This window comes from Lissotriton vulgaris, chromosome 4_1 (genome assembly GCF_964263255.1).
Source record: "Lissotriton vulgaris chromosome 4_1, aLisVul1.2, whole genome shotgun sequence".
In the NCBI taxonomy this organism is placed as follows: domain Eukaryota; kingdom Metazoa; phylum Chordata; class Amphibia; order Caudata; family Salamandridae; genus Lissotriton; species Lissotriton vulgaris.
In genome coordinates this window covers 1207668552-1207684147 of record NC_141691.1, presented here as the reverse complement: position 1 = coordinate 1207684147, position 15596 = coordinate 1207668552, and the positions used below count along the sequence as shown (strand labels likewise).

At 42.9% G+C, this 15596-nt stretch overlaps 1 protein-coding gene across 2 annotated transcripts in view; it reads right to left on the bottom strand.

Annotated features, from left to right (window-relative positions):
- Window positions 1-15596, bottom strand: part of LOC147723043 (poly(rC)-binding protein 3-like) — a 2582273-nt gene that overhangs the window by 118307 nt on the left and 2448370 nt on the right. The gene's annotated exons all lie outside the window — the stretch shown is intronic.

Genomic DNA, 15596 nt, shown 5'->3' with positions numbered 1-15596 from the left:
AGCCTGGGTGAAAGTTAGGGCTAGAAGTTTAAAATCGCTATACAAAAAACAAATGTGCATAATGAGCTTATATGAAAATGATTTACATAGTCAGTGGCATTTCTGGAATTCCGGAAGAAAGAGAGAGTTTTCCCATATCAACCCAGAAAGGACCGGGAAATGTTGTACCAAAAAGAAAAATTTCTGGAATTCCGACATGGATCTGGCCTTCCTGATCCTCCTTTTCAGTGAGAAATAGGACAGCTCTACAAGAACCTGCCATCTTCCTGTGAACACCTACATCGATAGAAATGTCACTAATCGTCCTGTGTATCCACTACAGGATTCAGTAGCAAGACTTGTACCAGAGGCCTAACGGATATAAAACACAACTTAACTGTAGCGGGGTATCAGGAGACAATACCAAGTGCTTCAGCACAGTGGAATTGCAACGTGGCAGGGTTTGTCCGCCTATCACCCTGGTGAAATTGGCGATAGTCTGTGGGCTAACCTGCCCTCTTATACAGGTGGAAGTGTTTAAACATTCCAGCATCTGTACTACACATCACAGAATGTGTTTTTGGGTTGCAACAGTTTCAGTATGATGACTCTCTCAAAGACAAATCATTTGCTCTGAGTAACCTGCTGGCCAGGTACCTTTCCCTCAGTGGCACCGGCTTGAATGCGAGGGAAGATGATGGGCTCCTGTTACATTACATTGGATAGTACTAGGCAACCAGGGTGCCACTGTACCTGCTGCAGCGCTGATAGCTGCGTCCCTGCTTTCCATAGACTCATTGGTGCCTGCACACTTACACTGCCACACATACCAAAGATCACAATGCATCCTCAGCTCACTGTTTCCATGTGGGGCCAACACTATCAGGTGCTCTGTTCTGTACTTAATTTATAAATGTGCCGGGTCCCATAACTTTGCTCAGAAGCCTGCAGCCGGTGGTATTAAATATTGGTGGGCAGAATACCAAGGCAGCGTAGCCCTGAATCCACTTCATGCCTCCTTAATCCACTCCCAGGTACACCCTGCCTCTGTATCTCACTCTTTAGAGATTCCTGCTTTCTACCTAGGTCACGGTTGTACATTTTCTCCTCCTGCTCCTTTGAGTTTTTTCCTTCTTTTGCTCTCTATCAATGTCTGATGAGGAAAAATGAGTCCTGGTCCCCTTAAATGAGTGCTGCCAGGTCCCAGCAGCAACACCCGGCTCAAATTAAGCACAGGCTGTGTGGTGTAATCACCTAGCCGCGGCCCGTGGAGATAAGAGCAATGGGGCCAGGTTAGGGGATTTGACAGACGACCACGAGGGAAAACTAAATAAAGAATTCATTTTCCCTCGTTACATCTGTTGAAATACCTGCACGGGCCGCAGATGTAACCACTTTTACATACAGCGGGCCCACATAATGGCAGGGTCAGTACTAACCCATTGGAAGGCCCTGGGAAATTCAGTGATATGTGACTGTCTTTCACCCGAAATGAAAATGTAAGAGGAATTCTTTGATTTTAATCATTTAGACAACTGCTCATTGTTGAATTTGAAGTTTTCAAGGCAGGAGAGATGGGATGGTAGCTTACTAGAGCACGCCAAACGGTCATTGAAAACAGGTCGAGGTCGTTGAAAACAGCCGGAGGAGGGAGTTTACAAGCTGCTCCTATTGTGTTATGAGATGAAACGGCTGTCCTCTGTATACATAATGGCTGTTAAGTGTGCCCTTAGGTCCTCAATATATGAGGCCCATTTAAATCCCTGTTATGTCCCAGAATTACAGTTACCAGATGTCCCTTTAATTTCAGATGCAGGAAATACTAGGGTTATGAGATTTTTGGGAATGACATGCAGGAATGAATGTTTCTGTGCCAATTCCCGAATATTTTGCCTGGATTTTAACATGGCTAATTCGGTTTTTTGTGTGTGAAACTCACATAAGGTATCATTTGGATGGGCCAGGTAATTTCTGTTACCAGGTCAATCGGAATTCAAATGGGCCGGTACCGTCCGGTACTAAGTACAGGCACTTTCTTATTTTGAGCTTTTGAGAGGGATTTTGAGAGGAAGAGTACCTGCACTTCCCAAGAAAAACGTAATACTTTCAATTGGAGAGTACTGCCACTTGTCAGAAACAAGCAGGTACTCTGGTACAGAGTACAAGCACTTCTATTTTTCCATTTCAAGCACTGGCTTTAAGTATTCCAGTCTTGAGGCTGCAAATATGAAATCAGGTGGCTTGCCTTTGATGCACAGCAAAGCATTATGGATGGGAAGACAATGTCCTCTCTGTACAAACAGGATTCAAGAGATTCCTCCAGGTATTTTTTGCCACGTTGATTCTTGAGAAGTAAATACATTTAGTAAATGTTTGTAGAAACGCAGTGCAAGCTGTCCATGCATTTCTTTTTTTTGCGTCATCTGTCAATGTTGCTATTGCTTATTCAAGCCTTTTAAAAACTTTCTGATATTGTAATTAGTGGTGTGTGAAATTCACGTCATTTGTATTCACCCAATTCTGCGAATGTTTGGGAAGATGACGCAAAACGAATGCATTATTACGCAAAATGCAAATTCGTCATTAAGTGCTATATTTTAATTAAGAAACATACAAAATAAAAGGTGGGAACAACAGCCCCTCATGTCCTGGTTGTTCACACTGTAATATTGCTGTAAATGGTGTGTAATTAGGCGATATTGCACGATTGACATAATTCCTGGAATAACATGAAACAAGCGTAATGCTAAATTCCTAAAATCACACCAATTATGGAGACACAATGTAAATTTCTCCTAGAGCCTAATTGTTATTTGCTTATTCATGTAATCTTGCTTTTGTGTTTTTTTAATGTTACCTAATCACGATGGTGGTTTAGGTTCCTTTTAAATATTGTGTTTTTGAGTTTTTAAGCAGGCCACCGTCCTTGCATGAATGCTCTGTTGCTGGAATAGCGACACACAAGACCTAAAGAAGATGACAGGCTGCAAAAGGAAGAAGCAAGCCTGCATGATGTAATCAATAACTAAAAGTGGGCTGATCCTACCATATGTTGTCAATTAGATTATGTGCTGCAGATAGTCTTTACAATTATGTGTAGAGCAAATAAAAACTAGACAACAGTTTGTCGTAAAAATGTTATGGAGTTCTGAAATTTGTTTGCAGACACTTCCAATATTTGTTGATTATCAAAAGAAAGAGGGACATTTACATTTTTTCACTTGCTAAATACAAACTCAACGCTTTTGCATCAGGCGCATTTCATAGTACAAACTGCAAAAGTGTAACATGTACCTTCACTGATATAGTGGAGGCATGGTTATTATGCTCAATGAGCAAGGATGAGTCTGAATTTTCGATTAGACAGACCAGTATATTCAGGGCCGGACTGGCCGTAGCGGGCATCGGGTGTTTGCCCAGGAGACTGGAAGGGTGGGGCCGGTTTTGGAGTGGTGGGGGTCGGTTTTGTTCCAGGAGGGCCGGGTTTGCAGCAATGCTGCAATTTCGGTCCCCAGTAACAAAAGGAGCAGTGCTGTGAGCCTGTTTTCTTACGCAGCAGTGGTGCACACACTTTTGTTCAATATGCCTGAGAACATAAAAAGACTTTGTTCTGGGTGGTAATTGCTTCTAACAACATTCACACTATGCTTTGTATAAAACGGCATGTAACTCTTTCAGACACTATACAGAGGTCGCAAGTTTCCATGACACTCTTAGGAGCAATAAGTCACCAATATGTTCGCCTCTTATTTTGATTTAACGGCTGTCTTTATTTCTGCCAGTGCTCTTAAATAGGATCCTGATGGTTCACCTGAAGCCCTTTAACTGGAGACTACTGTTTTGCACTTGTAAGACACTGACATAAGGGCTGATGCAACCAACTGGATTGGGCCATGACTCCAAGAGCCTGTGGCTCCTCTCATGTGTACCTCTTGTAGCTGTTATGAGAGGCACCCTTGGTATTGCTTTATGGCAAGAATTATCCTAGGATTTACATGGAAGGAGGCTGTTCTGGAACGTGACTAGAAATGCATAATACTGGTTGTACTCTTGAGGTCAAACAACAAAAGGGCGAACCGAAAAGGGCTAATTTTTAATGGGGTCCAGTGTATAGGCGTAGGACTAGACAAACAACAAGGATACACTGTTCCCCAAAAATAGAAAAGAAAGAAAGAACCAAGCTAAGGTGGAAAAAGGAGGGGGAAGCCCCCTTTCGGAACTAAAACCCTCACACACCCAGCAAGCTAGGTGTCATGCTTCATCACCCGGGTTTTGCTCCTTGTCAGACTGGCACTGCAATGTCTGACGGGCACCCGCAAAGGGGCTCTTTATCGGAGATCTTTTGTTCCTGTTGATGGAAGACTGAACCTACTTGCTTGGGACCCAGGACTCCAGAAGTGACTCCAAAGACGAGTCAACTGGCCCCCAGTTTGAGCTACAGGGGCACAAAAAGCCTCTCCTGCAAATATTCAGTTGACCAGTTCCATTTGGCCCTGCCCTGGACACTGCTGCCTCTTCTGGAGTAAGTGTTAATTCCTAAGTGTTGTCTCTAAGGTCCTAGACACTTGGCTGGTGTTCTCCTCCTGATGTTTCCTGACGCCTGGGACTTAGAATCCTTTTGCCAACGTTTTGCTCTCACAACCGACGTGGCACAGGGACCAATGAGCCAGGCCGATGCGACAAAGGTGCATCATCACTGGTCCAAACATTCAGATTGCTCCTGCAACATTCTCCTCTGCAGCAGCAAATCGAATCCAGCAGGACTTTGTGGAGAAGGTTGCTGGCCTCATGTTAGACCTCTTCAGCTACAGCCTGCAGCCTAGCCCCACTGGAATCCGAGCTCCAAAAAAGTAAGTAAGTCCAAAGATAGAAATCTTCACCGGGCAAAGGCCTGAAAAGTATGCTGTAAGGAAGGGACTTTCTCTGGGTGCGAAATTCTAATTTGTCCCACTCAAAGCTTTCCCACTAAACATAAGTGCCTTTGCCAAGACCAGGTCAATCCGGGGGCAATCTGACAACACTGAGTCCTCTTCAGCTACAGTCTGCTGCCTTGACACGCTGAAGATTCTTGACTTCCAATCTAGAGACTATGTCCTACGGTAAAACTTGTCACCAGGACGAACCTGGGAGCATATATTTTTTATTTTTTTTATTTGAAAGGTTTTATATAGCGCTGGCTAGACCCGGAGGTATCAGAGCGTTTTACATGAGCATCAGATCATAGTTACAGGTTACATCGTTACAAAGGTTACACAATTATTAGAGCATGGCAACATAGTTACTTGTAAGGTCAAGATAAAAAATAAGCGCAAATACGTAAGGGGAAAGCAGGCAAGGGGAAAGATTCAGGGGAGAGGGGGGAAGGAGCTGGGGAAGTAGACAGGTAATGTAGGCGGGAAAGAGGAGGGGAGGGTGAAGGACACCAAAAGGTTGATGTAACGCCGTATTGTGTGATAGGGAGCGGGGGAAATTCTTCGTACTAACAAAAATATGGAGCATTTCTGCTCTCTCCTTGCACTGGTGCACTGGGTGCAGCCTAGCGCCAATGCAGGCACGTTTGCACTTTCATTAAAGGAAGGATTGTTTTTCTGCAGGAAAGGACATCTTCCTGCTTGAAAACAATCCTTGGAAGCACTTTCCTCTTTCTTTGTGTGCTGCACAATGCAGCGCACATGGCAAAAGGAAATAACAAGATAAAATAAATATATTTCTCCTTGTTACCCCTTACTTGGGGAAGAGTAGCATTTTGACACATTCCCAGATTTACAAGTCTTTGCAAATCTGGGAATGCACCAATATCCATGGGTATGCCCATGCTACACAAATGGAAGCCTCCCAAGTTGAGATGTAACATAATGCAGCACAAGCAGCTGCCTTGCATTACATTTCTTTACAAAGTCACACAAATCAGACTTTGTGTGGTTTTGTAAATATTACTGAAGCCTTTGCCTTGTCCTTGCATAAATATGAGCCCTGGTCCATATATCAGATCGGCACTCCATTGCGGCCAGCCTTAAATTTTGACTTTGTCCTGCTCTGCCGCGGCCAGATAACATTGGTTGGCACTTAGCACTTTTGGTGCTGTTTTGAACCTTCTACATTAAAAATAAGTAACTCCGGTTTTAAAGTTTGGATTTTTGTAGTTTTGATATCATAGTAGTAAAAAAAGGCCTCCATTTTTCTAAACTGATTCTGCATAAATACTTGACACATTGCCTCCAAGTTAAGCCTGACTGCTTTTTCTGCCAAGCTACAAGATGATTAAGCATAGGTTTATTTGGGACTTTTGTGGTTCAACCTGAAAAGGATTGTGAATATTATTTGAGGTAGGCACTCATCCCCCTCAAGTAATACTTCAACCAAAACTAAGACATGATTAAAATATGGTAAGCTAAGGAAAGGATATGGCGATATTTGAAAACCACCATTTGCAATTATATGTAACTCTTCAAATCAAAAATGAGCTTTATTTGACATCACAATGTGAATCATAAAAGCATACACAATAAGAAAAACAACAAAATATAATATTCAAGTTAAAAACTAATAAAACTAATAAAAAGAGATACAATTCATACAAAACAGACAATGAGCAGTTTCCTTCGGTCAGTAGGATAAAAGGAAAGAATGAATTAATAAAAAAGATTAAATCTTCTATAACGACTTCCTCCGAGTGATAGCCCATAAAAATCGTGATAGAAAAGCACATGTATACAAATTTGGAATGGGATGTACGTAGAAAAAATCTGGTCGTCATTGCCTAAAGTTTAAAGGCTTTAATAATGGCTTGATTTAACAATTCCTGAATAATATTTACAAAAGAACACAATGTGCATGGTATTCTGCATGGGTACGTTATGACAGGGGCAGTTCTCTAAGTAATTGATCAGTTAATTATGTTAGGAAAACTGGTTAGACGATGGAAAATATCCAATCCGAAACGTGTCAATACAAATCTGTGTTGGGTATTGTGCACATTTGCTAAATAAGGTTGCATATCATAAGTAGTCAGAATCAACTGATTCTTAAGTACAGATGGTTTCATCATCTCTGTAGACAGCCTCCATTCCTCAAGCAATTTTAGACACTCAAACTTTAGTGCTTTCCTGGAGATACTGATCAAAAGTTCTGGATGACCAAAATACTCAATGTGACCAATATCAAGCAGAAAATGTTTAATGTACTTGAGCTAAGGAATTTTTTAATCGTGCACAGATTTTGTAAGGCACTCCTTTACAATAACTTGTTTGAGCTCTGTGTGCTCAGGGGGGCAGATTTTAGGCCAGAGCAGAACGGCTGATTTTTAATCCGATCTTCTAGGTATGGGGCACCAAGTTCGAATGATAGACTCAGGTGGAACAACTTTTGGGAAGGGCGAGGAGATTCCTTAAATAAGCATTTTCTACCAGCTGCAATGAAATAGCATTTACATGATGCTACAACTCTGAACCATACATAGAAGTAGGCCAGCATTTGGACGTGTACATGGTAATCATGTCTCTTGGATGCGTTTTACTCGGCTTCCTAGGGAAGCTGAACAACGCTGTAATTGTATTAACAAATTGTAGCCTTCTGGAGTTCACTGCACTTCTGCAGTTCCCTTCTTGGTCAAATAAAATCCCTAAATATGTGCATTATTGTGGTACTCTCAATAAAATGTCACAGCATTTCGAATTTTTTTCCCCCCGATTTCATTATAAAGGATTTACTTATATTAATTTTCCCAGACCTAGGTACTGCATATACTGAACAAATTCAGTAGTAATCGCTGTAAGGCCAACAGGGTGCGGGCTATGAGCACTGTGTTGTCTGCATGGAGATGGGGGCACCGCATCATCTGGATAACTCTTTATATTAAGGTCTGCCATATTAATTTTGAGAGTCTAGTTTTAGGAGCTCTGAATTCAATTTGTATAGTTTTGCATCCATTCTTTATATTATCCTTTCTATTATTTGACGTTGCTAAGTGAAGCGAAGGAATTTCTGGCAAAAAAAATTTCTATTGACTCTCCTCTGTAGACAACAGAGTGTCTCCTGAATAATGTACTCTTTGATTAACGAGAGTAATAATGTGAAGACAGTTCCAATTTGTATTTTAATCTCAGATATACATCTTATATTTCTCCACAGTCATTGTCTTGAAAAAGTTATGCTTCTGACTATCACAATTTCAGCATCACTTTTGGGTTTCGTTGGGCTTCCTTGCTGCTGTCCGAGCCTTTAAGACAACTGTTCCTTTAGGAGCTACACTTTCCTCCCAACCATCAGCCATTTAAAATTGTGGATGTTTAATATGCATATGGCTTTGGAACTTAATGCAACATATCTGCCTCCCTGAGGTGCATTGGCGCCTCTGTAAGTGCTGCCCTGGATGTTCTACGTATTTGGCTGCTCATAGTACCAACTGCATGGTTGCCTCAATCCTTGGAGGACTATACATTTGTAATGTGGACTTTTACTTCAAGGCTAGAACTAATTCCTTACTTATTGTCCATGATTACTCTGGAATCTAATGTGTAGTGTGCTCCAACCCTTTTTGTGTCTTAGATTAGTGGACCCCCAAATGTAGTGGAGCCCATACCTAACACCTTAGGTAGCGGTGAGTTGTTCGGAACACACACTGCTACCCTAATATTCTCTGGCTCTCATCATACCCATATTTTCATTTCTACTGCCATACACTTTATTTTGGGTGTGCAACTGCATATTTTTCTTTGCTGCCAATATTAATTACTAAGTAGGAACGTTCTTCTGCTACCCCTTTCTGTAATGCAACTTCTCTTTAGGTTACACTCAGTCTCTGCCACTTGTTGCTGTTGGACAGACAGTGTTATCTGGAGGTCAAGAGAAACCTTTGCGTTTGTAGGTGTCAACAGTTTATTTCTCAGCGTGACACCTATTGTTCAATACACTGTAGTGCTGCATTGGTGTGAGTTAACATATTAACATGTTGACAAGAATTAGCATGTGTTAACATGACTTAGCATGATAATGTCACCTGCTGATGTGGTAGTTAAGGATTTCATAATACATTTTGACCATCTGCCAATACTTTATTAACTATTTGCATCTTAGTAGGTGTCGATAAGGAAACCGTTTTCTATAGGCCTCAGACTGCCATTTAAATGTGTGTTGACAACACGTAACCACTACCCTATCTGGCTGGAGAAGGAGCAGCATCGTGAACATTAAAAGTTGCTATATCGAAGATGAGGGGCCGGGCTCTTATGAAAGAGCTGCATGCTCTCACATACCACCAAAGGGAACCGTTCTGGGAGTGATTGAGCTATTGGCTTTGGCAATGTGTTGTAGCCATGTTGAACATAAGTGTGGCTGCTGTTCAGCATGGCTAAATCTCAGTGGCATGGTGTGAGTGGAGTGGATTGGAGTGGAGTAGATTGAGGTAGAGTTGAATGGGGTAGATTGGAGTAGCTTGGAGTAGGGTAGGTTGGTTTAGAGTAGCATGGAGTTGGGTGGATTGGGTAGCATGAAGTGAAGTAGATATGTTTACAGTAGAGTGGGGTAGATTGGGGTAGTGTGGAATGGGGTAGATTGGTTTAGAGTGGAGTTGGGTAGATTGTAGTGGGATAAGATGGGGTAGTGTGAGGTAGATTGGAATGGCGTAGATTGTAGTGGTGTAGAGTGGGGTAGACAGAGAAGAAGAGTGGGGTAGATTAGAGAGGAAAGGGCTGCTTGGAGTGGGGTGAAGCAGATTGGGTGGTGTGGGGTAGATTGGAGTGGAATGAGGTGGAGTAGATTGGAGTTAAGTGCGGAAGATTTGGGTGGACTGGGGTAGATAGGAGTCAGTTTGAGTGGATTGCGGTAGATATGAGTGCAGTAAATCAGATTGGGGTAGAGCGGAATGGGGTAGATTGAAGTGGAATACAGTGGGGTGGATTGGGTGAATTGGAGTGGGGTAGAGTGGATTGGGGTAGAGTGGAGTGGGGTATATTGGGTGGACTAGAGTAGAGTGGAGTGGAGGGGGAGATTGGGTAGAGTGAAGTACAGTAGATGGGAGAGGAGTAGCGTGGGGTAGATTGGAGTGGAGTAGAGTGGGGTAGATTAGGGTGGAGTGCGGTACATTGGAGTGGAGTAGATTCTAATATGGTAGATTGTAGTGGAGCTGGTAGATTGTAGTGCAGCGTAGTGGGGTATATCCGGGTCTGGTGGCTCAGTGGACTAATGTGTTCATTGCAGGGGCCTGTGTTCGACCTCATGGTCACAGGTTCAAATCCCGGTGGGTCCACTCAGCCTTTCATCCATCTGAGGTCGATAAAATGAGTACCATTGAGTTGGGTAACAATGAACATCTGTTATTCAGCGCCAAGAGACCTCTGGGTGAACGTGCGCTTTACAAATACACATGTTATGTTATGTTATATTGGAGAGTAATGGGGTAGATTGGGTTGCGGTAGATTGGATTGGAGCGGTGTAGCAGGGAGTGGGGTAGAATGGAGTGGAGGTGCGTAGAGTGGAGGGGTGAGGAGTGGATTGGCGAGCTGTGTCGTAGAGTGTCTTATAGTGGAGTGTTGTCAAGTGTAGTGGTGTCACATGGAGTGCATAGCATAGAGTGACATGACATAGAGTGGAAGGGCATGGAGTGGAGCAGTGTGTTGTAGAGTGAAGTGCTGTAGTAAGCGGTAGAGAGGGTAGAGTAAAGTAAAGTGGTGTAGAGTGGAGTATGCATGGTGTGATAGAACATTGCCTTTACAGACAACATATTTTCAATTGAATATGGCCATTACATCTGCACAGACATACCGTTTTATGGCATACAAATGATAATGTGTGGAAATAGCATCACCAAGTGTATTGATTTGTTCTGATCGTATTCAAATATGTGTTTTCACCAAACTTCAGAATTACAAACAAATATGTGCTTCAGTTTAATGTTTTCCTTCTGATGTATTCTGAAATATCAGAACAGTTCATTTTCATTGTGTGCTGGAAAAAATAACCTTCTACATCCTGTCCTCTCACATGGGTACTCATCAGGATGGATTGTCACATAAATTCTCTAACTTGGAAGTCAGTGAAAGAAAAGTAAACACCAAGTTCTCTGGGAATACACAGCCTGTGACCTGTGGCTTGGAATGCACAGCAAATGAGACAAGATATACAGATTTAACCTCTACCCTGCTGATGACGGAACCGCTCTGTCATCAGCTGCGGTGGCGCTGTGCTGATGACGGAGCGGTTCCGTCATGGCCCGCCCGAAGCTCCTGCGTGGCGCGAATTCTGTGCCTGCGCTGAGCGTTCTATTGAGCGGGCGGGGCCATGACGGAACCGCTCCGTCATAAGCACAGCGCAACCGACGCTGGTGACGGAGTGGTTCCGTCACCAGCATGTGCCCGCCGTATTTCTGCCCTGCCCCCTTAGCACTACGGCGGAATAGCCGCAGTGAAGGGGTTAAAGGCATGTTAACAAATAGTGAGTACTCACAAGATAGATAACGTCAAGCTGGACAGCCGAAAACAAGAAGCAAATGACAAAACTAGCTAGGAAAGATGCAATCTGTAGAGCGGTTAAACAAAAAGAAGAAAAGTAGGTCCCAAAGTGAGAGCAGTGTAACGACACAAGTTCTTAGGCCATGCTCTAGGGGAGGGTCACATGCAAGAAGAGGGTACTGCTGCAGTACTGACCGGCAGGAAGTAACCATTTGAGACTGGCTTTGAAGCCCACCAATGGTAAGTAACGGGAGGGCTCCAAGCCCACTAACAGTAAACAAAATGTCTTGAAGAGGCAGTGCATCTCCTGTCTAGGCAAGACCAAAAAAAACTCACTGCTTGCAGTGCAGATGAATAGTGGATAAACATGAGAGGAAAGAGTTAGCTGAGAAAGTAAATCTTGGTGCATAACTCTTTGCTGCATACACAGTAAAACATAAACAAAACGGACAAAGTGCTTAGTGGCGCAAGGCTACTCTGGACAGGAGTTAGACCACTTTAAAGAGCTCTGCTTCAATCTAAAAGTACAAGGGTGTTGTAGCTGTTGAGATGGGTAAGATTAACAGTGATTGCCCAAGAAAGAATTCAGTTAGAGGATGGCACTGTATAAATTGTTAGTATAAAGGATGTATAGAAACACACTTGGGTTTCTTGCCCTTCAGTTTTTCCAACGGTTACGGTAATGGGTCTAAGGCAGTTAAAAAATATATATATAGTTTGCCTCTCAGGCCGGATTTGTTTTATGCAGGACTTAAGCTCTATTGGGTAATACATCTCAGTTTCATGAAAATGGATTTCGGACACACAACGCCTTATATTTCAGCGAATCTTTTTTTTTTTAACTCAGTACTTAGGTGAATAGAAATATTACTTGATCAAAGATGCTTCCGTCATGTGACTGGCCACAAAAGCCGACAGGGCCTCGTCTGAAAAGAAGCCATTTTTTATGGTTGACTGAGTGGGAACGACCATAGGGACTCATAGAGACAGAGCGGCTAGCTTGGAAAATCCATCATAAATAATTTTGACACATGCAACAAAAAATAATTAGCTGTGTGCACCCTCAGGGGTCTCAACTGTCTGTGTGCATAAGTTGATGATTGCCAAAGTGTGTGGTCCATATGACGCATATGTGATGAAGCTCAATGTGGGGCATGCTAACAGTACTAGGAGCTTACAGTAAATCCATGAAGCCTGAAGGCCTATAAATAGCCAGTGCTGCACTGATTCTGAAATGCACCAATGGCTGAGAGTGGCACACCGCCACCAATGTTTCAAAGCAGCAAACCTGCTGAAAGGAAACAATTGCAACATGCAAGAATTACCCTGAGCGCCCAGTAAAAACCATATATAAGCTGTAAAGAATGCTGGTGCATTTGCAAGATTCTCCAGCAGACAGTATTCACTGTAGAGACTGTGCTTCTGTGGTGTATAGCCAGGGCTGGAGTTATCTACAAGAAGAATCAGTCACCCCACATAATACAGTATTTGTAAACGAAATAAAAAGGCCAAGCGAGCCATGAAAAATTGAATTTCAGAAGACGCTGTTGAGGGGCAGTGGTGGGCAATTACGGAGGTGCTGCATTTGGAGTCTACACAGGCTGCAATCATTTGCAGTGACAGAGCGCTCAGCGAGCCCCCCAGGACAAGGCATTCTAGTTAAATCAATTTGTCAGCGGCGTCCTAGCTTCATGTCATCCTCCCAGCCATCCTGCGTTTCTCCATGCCCCGGTTTTTATCTCCTAACCCCTTTTCCTTTTCCCAGGTCACCCTCCAGCCTTGAAACATGGGCTGGCTGGAGAAGCAGTCATCTACAGAGCACAGCTGTCTCCCTGTAGTAGATCATTCGATCAACAAGACCCCCCCCTGCCAATTAGCAGGCTTGTCCAAGGCAATGACCCCTCCCAACTCTGTCACAAATGGATCATTAGCAATTCAGACATAAAATTGATGTTCAAAAATGTGATCCCTGCACAGGGAAAGAATTCTCACAAGAAACTCTGCTGTAGACACATGCAGTTTTGTCTCAAGAGGCATGAGAGCAGATGAGGTTCATGTGATATTTGCGCTAGTGGAGTTCCTGCAGATGCATAATGTGCTCTACGATGAGGGACGTGCATGCTTATTCTACTTTTCACTCATGTGCATATATATTTGGATGCCTAATAGTCTGCTCTGGCGGGTACTGGATTTTAAATCACAACCCAACCTTCATGAAATGAAGAAAAAAATAAAAGGCCAAAACACGTCAAACAGGAACTTAGAGTTAAACAGAAAAGGAGATTTTTTTGTTACTAGCAACACAATGAAGTAGGTTCCCACGGTAGTTGAGGTCAGCTTCTATACACTGAGTCAACAATTGCACTCGTTTTAGGGTACCTTGTGTTGACCTCCTTTGACAAATATGGCACTTAATTTACCGTGGCACAGTTATATTATGTAATTGCATTTCAGTTGTCCTCATGTAAATCGTCCAATTTGTTGACCTGTTTTTTCTGAAGATGTCACAAATATTTTAGTGCAAAGGTAGGCCCTCGTAGCTAAGTAAGGGTAGGAGTGCACTACATTTGGGTGGGGTAAGAAAACAGCCCCTGCCCTACTTGGTCTGCATGTAGCCCAAATTACACCCCCACAGCCTGGCATTCTCCCTCTCCCACTCTTCCCTCCCATTAGCAACAACTTCTTGCAGGACCAGTAACAGAGAGAGAAGCAACAAGTCCATGCTGAAGAAAAAAAGATACAGCAGAAAGCATGGAATCTATCAGAACATAAGAAGAAGCATGAAGCAAACTCTTCGAGCTGAGGGTAACAGCAAAAGAATCAACCAGGAGAATCAAAAAGACAATTTGTGCCTTAGAGCAAATATAGGAGTGAGTTTGGCCCTATATCACTGGATTTTTATGAAAATATGATCAAGACCACTGAGAGCTCCCAACACATCTAATTCTCATTGTTGGCAGTCATTTTGCTTTCTATGTGACCCAGGATCTGCCCTGTCGCTTTCTTCCTCTGTCCCTTGCTTATGTCACGTTACTACAATACCACCAACTCCCCCCACAGTCTGTTGTGACCATTAGAGTCTGTGCCTTTCCCCCTTTTCTTTGCTGCCTTCACATTCACTGCCCCAATACGTTCAGTCTAACATGTCAACTAAACCTCCCGCTTCCCTTCTGGGCCTATTCCCTTATAGTCTGCACCTACAACTAAATTAGGGAATATGTGTTAAAAACGTCAAACACTTCTTTTGGGCTAGCTGATTGCCATTTTCCACCTTTCAAATTAGGAAAATGTACTATTTATAATATTTTATGTTTACTTATGTTCTAATTCTAACATTGCCTCAGAATAAAATAGTCACACTTGAAAAAAACAAAACTGTTTGTTTCATCTCATCTACTCAATGTTTTATTAGACGAACTGATCATTTTAGGAGCTATGCACGGTGCTTTTAAATCCTCCACTTCTTGAGTTAGGCACCAATGATCCTAAGACCTGCAATGTTTTGCACTGTTTAACTTACTTCTCTGCCACAGGACAACCTAACTATCGCTACACCTTCCTCAACGTGGCACTCCACTCTACATGCAATATAATACATTACACTGCAATAGTTATTTGTCATAGCACTTTGTTACATGCAGCGCACAGTGTATGCTTGGTTAATAATATGCTATTTCTAAAGCCACAATGCCACACAAGAAAACAATACATACAGAGTAAACAGACTATACCACAATGATCCAATACACATATGAGAGGTTGTGAGGAGATTACTCGTCTCTGGTACCATTGGGTCTCAGGAGGCGGCCCGTTTGATAAACATCAGCTGCATTTATCAAACAGCGCTATAAAGTAACACAGGAGGCCCGCTGCGCGGGAGAGACTGCGAGGGGACTACTTGTCCCATGTACCATCAGGGCTCAAGAGGCGGTCTGTTTGACAAACACCAGCTGCATTCATCAAACAGCGCTATAAAGTGGCACATGAGGCCCTGCTGCACGGGAGAGACACAGGGAAAGTATATAGCCTTCTCCAACGGCATTCTGAAGCCATCCAAAAGACATATGGTTGTTGTGGAGAGCCCCATTGAGTTGGTCTCTACCTTTGACTTTCTAGGTTTAAGACTCACCCCAAACCTGAGATGGACTTCACAGCTCGAGGAAGCCCATT